The sequence below is a fragment of the Mus pahari genome, chromosome 18, assembly GCF_900095145.1.
Source record: "Mus pahari chromosome 18, PAHARI_EIJ_v1.1, whole genome shotgun sequence".
In the NCBI taxonomy this organism is placed as follows: Eukaryota; Metazoa; Chordata; class Mammalia; order Rodentia; family Muridae; genus Mus; species Mus pahari.
In genome coordinates, this window is record NC_034607.1 from 23,318,359 (window position 1) to 23,329,232 (window position 10,874).

The window sequence follows — 10,874 nt, forward strand, 5'->3', positions numbered from 1 at the left end:
GGTTTCTCTGTATAGCCCCGGCTGTCCTGGAACTCACTCTGTAGATCAGGCTGGCCTCGAACTCAGAAATCCGCCTGCCTCTGCCTCCCAAGTGCTGGGATTAAAGGCGTGCGCCACCACTGCCCGGCTCATGTTTTACTTCTTATCCGTGTATGTTTGAGTGTGTCTGAACCACGTGAGTGTGACAGAAGAGGACAATGGGTTCCTTGTAGCTGGAGTTAAGGCCACATGAGTGCTGGGACCTGAACTCCCCTCCCCAAGCCACCTCTCTCAAGCCTCTAAAGAGCTTTTGTAAATAAAGACAGAGTCCCCAAAGTTATCCTAACAGGCTTCCTGCGGAAGGGCAGCCATTGTTTGGAGAGTGACATTTAGTGAGCATCCTCCATTGTTGTTGAAGTGCCCCCACTTAGCTTCCTAGCTAGTTAACTTTTTGACCGGAAATCCTGAGGGCTACATTTTGAACATGATGTTGCAACCCTGTTCCCTTTCCAGGAACCCTCCCTGGAGACACTATTTGTTACACAATTACAGGACGTGGCTGTTCTCCTGGGCTTCCCCGGTTCCAGCCATCCTCTCCTGACCCTTTTCTTTTCACACCCATTTTGGGGAAGGGTCTCATGTAGTCCAGGCTAGCCTGGAGCTAAAGTTTATCTTGAACTCCTGCCTCCACCTCTCCAGTGCTGGAGTGACTGTGCACCACCGTGCCTGGTTAAAGATAAGCTGGGGATTGGGACTGAGCCTAAACCCCAGCGTCAGATTGAACTTGAAGATGACCTTATGTGATGGGGAGAGGGGAGGTCCTCTGGGGTCAAGGGTCAGCTCCAGCACTCAGAGGTGGAGAATCAGAAGTTGACCTTTGACATAAGCATGTACTACTAAAGTCAGAAGGAGGGTGTCTTAGTTAGGGTTGTGTTTTTCGTGGGTTTTTTTGTTGTTTGTTTGGGATTTTTTGGTTTTTGGGGGTTGGTTGGTTGTTTTTTGCTTTTTTTCGAGACAGGGTTTCTCTGTGTAGCCCTGGCTGTCCTGGAACTCACTCTGTAGACCAGGCTGGCCTCAAACTCAGAAATATGCCTGCCTCTGCCTCCCAAGTGCTGGGATTAAAGGTGTGCACCACCACACCTGGCAACCCTTACTTTCTTATTCATCCCCAAGACCCAAATAATTTTAACTTATTCATCCCCAAGATCCAAATAATTTTAAAAGTCCCAGTCTTGTATATTAAAGTTCAATCCCTTTAAAATGTCCAATATCTTTTAAAATTCAAAGTCTCTTAACTGTGAGCTCCACTAAAATACTTATTTCCTTCAATAGGGAAAACTATCAGGGCACAGTCACAATCAAAAGCAAAAATCAGTCTCCAACCATCCAATGTCTGGAATCCAACTCACGATCTTCTGGGCTCCTCCAAGGGCTTGGGTGACTTCTCCAGCCCCGATCTTTGAAGCACATACCTTGTCTTCTAGGCTCTAGCTGTCTGTGCTCCACTGTTGCTGCTGTTCTTGGTGGTCATCTCATGGCACTGGCATCTCCAAAACACTGCTGTCTTCTACTGTAACTAGGCTTTACCAATAGCCTCGCATAGGCTCTCTTCATGGTGCCAAGCCTCTGCTCCTTTGCATGACCCCTTCTGTCCTGAGCCATCAATTGCAACTGAGACTGCACCTTCACCAATGGCCTTCNNTGGCCTCTCACAGTGCTTCCATGGCCTCAGCTGCTCTGCATGACCCCTTCATGCCTTCAAAACCAGTACCACCTGGGTGACTCTTACACATTACCAAGTCCTGCAGCAGCACAAAGTAAAACCTTGGTTATCTCTGAAACACAGCCTCTGTGCTCCCAGGAAACACAGAAGATTTTTACCTCAATGATGCTAGTCTCTTCTTTTTTTTTTTTTTTGATTTTGTTTTCAACACCTAGTATTTTATTCAGATGACAGTCCCGTTACACATGGTCCAAGAACATTCAAATAAGAACTCAAATCAGAAGTTAAAGATTGGTCTTCAAACATCATAGCCAACAATGCCACATTTACCTATGATCTCTCCGATATAAAACCACATCCACACCTCAGTGGCCACCAAACCATTCAGCACAGCTTCCTTAACTGTAATGTGTTTGAAGCTACCAGCTTTAGCACTTTGAATGATTTTTTTTCACACTCTGAATAGCTGTAGGGATTTCAGCAGGGGTTGGGGGAACCAGCTCAACCTTGGCGTAGTACCAAAATGTGGCCAATCGAGGTTTCGAGTAAGTCACGGCAGCAGCCATCATCGACAGTGCCTTCTCCGCGAAGTTACGGATGAACTTGGCCATGGTGTAAGGTGGAAGGTACATCTCCCCGAACCACCAGCTGAATGTCACCCCCTGCTAGTCTCTTCTTAATCACAGCTAATTTTTTGGTTTTGGTTTTGGTTTTGGTTTTGTTTCTTTGAGACAGGGTTTCTCTGTATAGCCCTGGCTGTCCTGGAACTCACTCTGTAGACCAGGCTGGCCTCGAACTCAGAAATCAGCCTGCCTCTGCCTCCCGAGTGCTGGGATTAAAGGCGTGTGCCACCACACCCCACAGCTAACTTCTTAGCTCCAGCTAACCATCATCAATAGACCCAGTAATGCAAAGTTTTCACTTTAGTAGTTTTGGTATCTTGTTAATCACTGGTGATTCTTCAGCCCCAGCTAACCAGAACCACAGAATCTTCATAGTCAAACTAGCAATGGCCCTGAAAAGAGTCTTTTATTTTCCCTCTGAGATTTCACAAGCCAGGCCTGCATCTCCTGCACTGTTCTCAACATTATCTTCCAAGCTCCTACATAGCATCCCACAGAGCTCTTAACACCAAATGGATCTTCTAGCCTAAAGTTCCAAAGTCCTTCCACAGTCCTCCCCAAAACATGGTCAGGATGTCACAAGAATATTCCACTGTGCTGGTTCCAGTTTCTGTATTAGTTAGGGTTCTCTGGAGTCACAGAACTTATGGGTAGTCTCTATATAGTAAAGGAATTTATTAATGATTTACAGTCTGCAGTCCAATTCCCAACAATGGTCGGTAGCAGCTGTGAATGGAAGTCCAAGGATCTAGCAGTTGCTCAGTCCCGCTCGGCAAGCAGGTCTCCCTTCTTCCAATATCCTTATATGGGTTCCAGCAGAAAGTGTAGCCCAGATTAAAGGTGTGTACCACCACACCTTTAATCCCAGATGACCTTGAACTCAAAAATCTCCCTGTTCGTTTTTTTTTTGTTTTGTTTTGTTTTGTTTTGTTTTTAGTTTTTCGAGACAGGGTTTCTCCGTATAGCCCTGGCTGTCCTGGAACTCACTTTGTAGACCAGGCTGGCCTCGAACTCAGAAATCCGCCTGCCTCTGCGTCCCGAGTGCTGGGATTAAAGGCGTGCGCCACCATGCCCGGCGCAGATCTCCCTGTTTTAATCTTCTGGAATCCATAGCCACTATGCCTCAAGATCTCCATACCAAGATCCATGTCAGAAACTTCTATCTCCCAGCCTCCAGATTAGGATCGCTGGTGAGCCTTCCAATTCTGGATTGTAGTTCATTCCAGATATAGTCAAGTTGACAACCAGGAATAGCCACTACAAAGGGTTAGTCGTTGCCTCTACCTCTGAACTTGGGGAGGGTAAAAATTGACTCAGGGCCCACATGAACGACAGCCATTTCCCAACTGGCAACACTAGAGCCTGGAAGTCCTTCAGTTCCCAGGAAAAAGGACAAAGTGGGGAGGGACAGCAGGTGGAGAAGAGGGGAACCAAGAAATGGAGAACGCCAGCTGGGACATCTTGGACGTCTTGGATCCACTCTGGGTATCCTCAACTTCAGAAAGCGGGATGATTAGGAAGAGAGGAGCCCCTTCAACCCAGGAGCACAAAGGCCCTATAGGAGCCTGCACAGTGGGACATCCAGGAACTCCATTTTGGCCCTCACTGTCCTGTGAGCCCCTCCCTGGCTCTGGTCCAGGTGGGTGGGGAGAGGGGTGGGCCCAGCCTTAGGGGAGTCCTGCCCCATCCCTCCAGCCCTCCTCCCTGCCTTCTCCTGTCCCTGAGGCTTCCTTCCCTGGAGTGTGTCCAGCTGGAGAACGGGGCTAGATCCAGGTACAAAGCAAACCTTCCCCTAATGGCCAGTGGGGGAAGTATGTGACAGAAGGGAAGGTTCCAGAGCTCAGCCTCCTCCTTCAAAGACTCCCAGCAGAGACTTGGCTCTTGCCAATGCCAGAGCCAATAGACTTTGCAGGAATGCTCTAGAGCCAAACCCACACAGCAGTGCGCACCCTGAGACCTCTTCTGGTGTGTTTGAAGACAGCAACAGTGTACTCAAATAAATTAAATAAATAAACAAATATATCTTAAAAAAAAAAAAAAAAAGCAGCCAGGTGGAGTGGGCCAGGCACCTTTAATCCCAGCATTCTTGAGGCAGAGGCAGGTGGATCTCTGTGAGTTTGAGGCAGCCTGGTCTACACTGGACAGCCACCACTACACAGAGAGGCCCTGTCTCAAACAAACAAAAAAACAAGAATCAAGTCCCAGAAAGAGACACAAGGAGCCAGGGTAGGGAACACCCTGAGAGAACCCTGTGTGGCCCAAAAAGGGTGGTGCCTCTGCTCTTCAGAACACGCGATGGGGTATCATGGCTGTTTCTTAAGCATGAAGAATCTGGAATCAACGACTCAACTCGGAGAGGTTATCTTCATCAGATTTTTGTTTTGTTTTGAAAGATTTATTTATTTATTATATGTAAGTACACTGTAGCTGTCTTCAGACATCCCAGAAGAGGGACTCAGATCTTGTTAAAGATGGTTGTGAGCCACCACATGGTTGCTGGGATTTGAACTCTGCACCTTTGGAAGAGTCAGGTGCTCTTATCTGCTGAGCCATCTCACCAGCCCCTTCATCAGATATTTGAAGTGAGCCTAAATCTCAAGGCCACCTCAAGGTCAGGAAGGACTCAGAAGACAAAGCTTTTGCTCTCCCTGGCAGGTTCGTTCATCCTGCAGAGGCAGGGGCCTTCCTTCCCTGCTTTTAGAAACTTCTTTGTGATTCCAATCTTGGCTGAAGACCAGCAGCCCTCAAGGACTCCAGATGGGGACTGGTGAGACATCTGGCCTGGAGGACTGAGCAATGACTGGATTTTTGGTCCCTCTGGTGTGAGATGGTCATTGTTGGAATACTCAGTCCATGGACTGTACGCATTGTAACACCCTTTCAACTGTAGTTCTTTGGTCACTTCTGCCACCGTGGCATGTCCAACGAGAACATTATCTCCAGGTTACTTCCTGGTGGTATATGGGTGACTCAACCTTTGACTCAAGCACAGAAGAGAATCTGGGGGCATTGTCGTTAATTCATACACTGCTTGGAGGGCTTTTTGGTTGGTTGGTTGGTTGGCTGGTTGGCTGGTTGGCTGGTTGGCTGGTTGGTTGGTTGGTTGGCTGGTTGGCTGGTTGGCTGGTTGGCTGGTCGGCTGGTCGGCTGGTCGGTTGGTTGGCTGGTTGGCTGGTTGGCTGGTTGGCTGGTTGGTTGGTTGGCTGGTTGGCTGGTTGGCTGGTTGGTTAGCTGGTTGGTTGGTTGGTTTGGGGTTTAGTTGTTTTGTCAACTCAATACACACAAGTATCATATGGGAAGAAGAAGCTTCAATTGAGACAACACCCCTGTCAGATTGATGTCTGATTGGAAGAGTCCAGACCATTATGGTGGTGCCACCTCTAGACTGGTGGTCCTGGGTTCTTTCTATAAGAAATCAGGCTGAACTCATATTGGGGAATGCCCTCAATGACCTCAGCATCAGCTCCTGCCCTGACTTCCCTCAATGATAGAGGGGAGCCCAAGAGCCCAAGATGCTTTGGTCATGGTGTTTATCACAGCGACAGAATGCTAACTAGAATACCAGTTCACTTTTCTCTCCACACTCAGTGCACACCTGTCACCACATCACTCAAAGATCTGCGACAGGAGGAAAGTTGTGAGTAATAGGCCAACCTGGGCCACAGATAAAACAAAACTCCTGCTCTTCCAAGACATGTATGGCCAACATGGCCATGCCAGGCCAACTCTTCCCTGCCCAGGGCCTCATGGCATGCATGGAGGCTAGTCCTCCCTGCTTTCTCTGGATCCTACCCATTAGTTTTGTCTCCTCTCTTTCCTCTAGTTCCTCCCCCTCATCCTCTGGCTCCTCTGCCTTTTGCCCCTCTTTCCCTTTCTCTCCTCTCTCAGTGTAGGCCACTGCCACTAAGATAGGGTGTGGCCAGGGACCATAGATAGGGGAAATGAAAATGGCCAGATAAAGGGAAGTCAGGACCGAGGAAGCAAATGAGAGAGAGAATCCAGAGGCCATAGGACCCAGACAGGGAGAGAGAAGGCAGGAAGAAGGCAGGGGAATCTCTGTGAGTTCCAGGCCAACTTGGGCTACACAGTGACAAAAATAAGTAAATAAAAAATAAAAAGATGAAAAGCAATGGAAACAAATGCTGAGTTTGACTTCTGACCCCTGCTCACACATAAGTAATAATAAGTAAATCGAGCCAGGCAGTGGTGGCTGGAGACAGGGTGACTCCATAATGGCCTTCAAATTGGCAGTCCAGACTAGGACTAAGAACTGGGCAAGCAAAAGCCAGGCGTGGTAGCACATGCCTTTAACCCCAGTACTCGGGAAGCAGAGGCAGGCAGATTTCTGAGTTCGAGGCCAGCCTGGTCTACAGAGTGAGTTCCAGGACAGCCAGGTGTGGTAGCACATGCCTTTAACCCCAGTACTCGGGAAGCAGAGGCAGGCGGATTTCTGAGTTCGAGGCCAGCCTGGTCTACAGAGTGAGTTCCAGGACAGCCAGGGCTACACAGAGAAACCCTGTCTCGAAAAAACAAAAAACAAACAAACAAAAAAGCTGCGGGTAGGGACTGGAAAGATGACTCAGCAGTTAAGAGCACTGACTGCTCTTCCGAAGGTCCTGAGTTCAAATCCCAGCAACCACATGGTGGCTCACAACCATCTGTAACAAGATCTGATGCCCTCTTCTGAAGATAGCTACAGTGTACTTACATGTGGGGCATTGGGCTCTGCACAGACAGACTGATCTCCAGTGGAGCTGAGGTCTGAACCCCCCCCCCCGTGGTGAAAATTTACCTACATGACAAGGTAGGCGTTCCCTCATGCTCCTGGAACTCTGGCTCCTGCCTAAGTTACCACCCCCACAGTCCCCACAAGTGAAGCATGGTCAGTAGTCAGTCACATAGGTAATGGTCCAAGCTTCTGACCTTCAGGCTAAACTCCTCCCCAGTTACCTAGCAACAGTGAAGACCATAAAAGGGGCTGTTCAGCCCCACCTTGCTCTCTTGTCTTTCTTACTTGTCTCCTTCTTGCCCCTTACTCTCACCCCCCTCCTCCCTTTGTCTTCTCCTCTTCGCTTTCCCTCTTACTCTCTTTCTCTCTAGCCTTTCCTCCCCTCCTCTCTCTCTCTCTCTCTCTCTCTCTCTCTCTCTCTCTCTCTTCTACCTTCTCTCTTTCCCCCTGCCTTTCTACAATAAAGCTCTAAAACCATAGACTGTCTCTGCTCATCAAGGCCCACTGCGCTTGGAGGATGGGACAGGCTTTCTCCTACTGTTAGAAGGCCTTCCTGTGGTGCTCCAGTCAAGATCTGCTGCACTCACTCTCGCCGGTGTTGGGAACCTCTCTTCCCTCATCCCTCTCTCCTATAACCCTGGTGGCTTTAGCAAAGTAGCTCCGGGGTTCCCAGGTAGGGCGGCCCCATGGCCACCCCCTGAAGAGTGGGTCAGAGACTTGAATGCCCACCCAGGGCTGAGTGGAAAGTGTGTGGCAGACCTCCCACGCCTGACAGACCAGAGAATAGGTAAACTCTGGCGGGGCATGGGTTTTTCCTCCCCCCCTCTTCCCCAGGGCCCCCTTTTTTTTGTTCCCAACACTTACATATAATAAATAAATCTTAAAAAAAAAAAAAAAAAAAGCTAGCCGGGCGTAGTGGCGCACGCCTTTAATCCCAGCACTCGGGAGGCAGAGGCAGGCGGATTTCTGAGTTCGAGGCCAGCCTGGTCTACAGAGTGAGTTCCAGGACAGCCAGGGCTATACAGAGAAACCCTGTCTCGAAAAACCAAAAAAAAAAAAAAAANNNNGGGGGTACCCCAACCCAAATCAGGCAATATCCAGTGCCCAGAGAATCCAGAACAGGGGTCACCCCTCACATTAACTGGCCTTAAGAAGCAGGGGTTCTGATTCCTTGCCAATGAGTATGGACCACTCCCCTCTTTCTGGTCAAGAAGCCCTATTCTAATGACTATTGGCCTGTGCAGGATTTAAGGTAGTAGATAAGTGGGTGGAAGACATCCATCCCACAGTTCCCAATGTGTACACCCTGCTGAGCAGTCGCCCTCCTGAGCACACAGGGTGGACTGTATTTGACAGAAGGATGCCTTTTCCAGTCTGCCCCGGAAACCCAAAGAGCCAGCCTCTATTTGCCTTTAATCGGCAAGACTTGGAGAGGCTTCAACCAACAACTGACCTGGACACACCTGCCTCAAGGATTCAAGAGCTCACCCCGCTATCTTTGACAAAGACTTGCGTGAGTACTGGTGAGTCCGGTGAGTATGCCCCAAGTAGCAATGCTCCAGTATGTATTCCAGACCCTGCCCCCAACTTGGAGACATGCCAGGCGGCCACCTGAGACCTGCTGCAGGAGCTGAGTCAACTTGGCTACAGAGTGTCTGCTAAAAAGGCCCAGCTTACTCAACTTGAGGTCACCTATCTGGGGTACATTGAAGTGGAAATTTCTAGTTCTTTGGAAAGTAAGTTATGCCAAATGTTGGTCTTCTGGGGCGCACAGGTGAAAGCTGTCTTGCTAAAGCAAACGCATGAAAGACTGTTTTCTGGAAGCAGACACAGGTGAAAGGATGTTTGGATATAGCAGTCATGTGAAAGGACTCTTGATGGAGGATTATGAGTATGACCCCACAGACAGTGGGAAAGGAGCACTGAGCTTTGGTTTGGTTTGCTCCACCTTGATACTCTTCGCTAAAGACACATGTATTGAATCGCCGAACATAGCATTGTTGAGCTAGACGTGTAATAATTCCAACATTGAGAGAAACTTGCCCAATAACTGCTCTCAAGGTTCCCGCTGCAGCCTCACCTCAGGCTGGTTGGAGAGCCTGGCCGTTTCTTCAGGATTAAACTACAGCTGCCTGGTGTCTGCTTGCTGAAAGGTCTAGACTGTAGCTGCCGGTTCGTGCCTGGTGTTGGACTGTCTAGAGGACTGGTCTGCAGCTCCTAAGTCGTATTTAGTTTTTCTCTTCCACTTCCTCTGGTGGGTGGTGGACTAGAGGAGAGGTTGAACCCTTATTAAAAGTAGGTTGCAAAAAAATGTGTCCCTCAGGTGACACCCAATGTGGCTTAGGCATAATGGGTAACTTTGCTTCTAATGTGGTAGAGGAAGTGGCAGATTATGAGAGGTAAGCAATGTTGCTTAAGGAAATTGGCAAAATGGCAGCTACTGCCTCTGGATAATCTCCTACTATGTTCCTGGAGGAGGTTTTCTGGCTTTGCTTTGTAGTGTTCCCATATACTACGCTGAAAAAGTTTAGAAGGAAAGCTGAAAACTCAAAAGGTTCACTCAATTCTCTTCTGATAGAAAAGATTCCAGAGTTGGCTATGCATGGATAGAATTTGCGACTTAAGGTCAAAATGCTTGGGAAGCAAAAAGAAGTCAGGTAAATGAAGAATGATAATGGATTTCAGAACAGTTAACAAGGTAATTCAACCAATGGGCCCTTTACAGCCTGGACTTCCTTTACCATCTTCATTACCAAAATCATGGCTTATAATAATAATTGACTTGAAAGATTGTTTTTTTCCCCCTCAATAACCTTGCATGAGAAAGACAGGAAAAGGTTTGCTTTCTCAATACCTATTTTGAATAATAGTCATCCACTAAAGAGATACCACTGGAAGGTACATCCACAGAGAATGTTAAATAGTCCAACTTTATGTCAGAATTTTGTGCAATAGCCAATAGAAATAATATGTAAGCAATTCCCTCAAGCTATCATCTATCATTATATGGATGACATTCTGCTGGCTGATTCTGACAAAGATGTTTTAGGGAATAAATATCCTTAAGGTCGCACAAAAAGTTCTGCCATGCTGGGGTTTATAAATTGCTCCAGAAAAAAATACAAAGTGAAGATTCACTTAGTTATTTGAGTTATAAAATAAATTGACAAACAATTCAACCACAAAAGGCTCAAATCCACAGGGACCAACTGAAAACTTAACAATTTTCAAAAATTAATGGGAGGTATTAACTGGCACTGGCCTACAACTGGACTAAGTACTTATGAGTTAAGTAATTTGTTTCAAACATTACAAGGAGATTTCAATGGAAACAGACCAAGATTTCTAACAGCTGAAGAAGGAAAAAAAAAAGTTAACTCTTGAAGAACAAAGACTGCAAAGGGGCACGTGTGGACAGAATTAATCCTAAGCCTGATTGTATTCTGATTTTTTTTTTTCAAGACAGGGTTTCTCTGTGTAGCCCTGGCTGTCCTGGAACTCACTCTGTAGACCAGGCTGGCCTCAAACTCAGAAATCCGCTTGCCTCTGCCTCCCAAGTGCTGGGATTAAAGGCGTGCGCCACCACACTAGATGTGCTGACAAGCAGGGAAGAGGGGCGGAGGGAGGGAGGCTGGCTCTGCCCAGGATTGCTGATGACAACAGTCTCAGAAGATGACATTGAGACAGCTCTGAGAAGCTGAGGAGGAGCCAGTAATGAGTGGGGATAGAGGCTGTGGTAATGTAAGATAATGACAAGAGACGCTTGTGGGCTGGCAAGGTGGCTCAGTGGAAAAAGCAGCTTGCCACTAAGTCTGGGTTC

General features: G+C 47.8%; 1 pseudogene; it reads right to left on the reverse strand.

The window, feature by feature from the left end:
* Window positions 1–1,878: 1,878 nt before the first annotated feature.
* On the reverse strand, window positions 1,879–2,342 carry LOC110336099 (annotated as a pseudogene).
* Window positions 2,343–10,874: the final 8,532 nt, after the last annotated feature.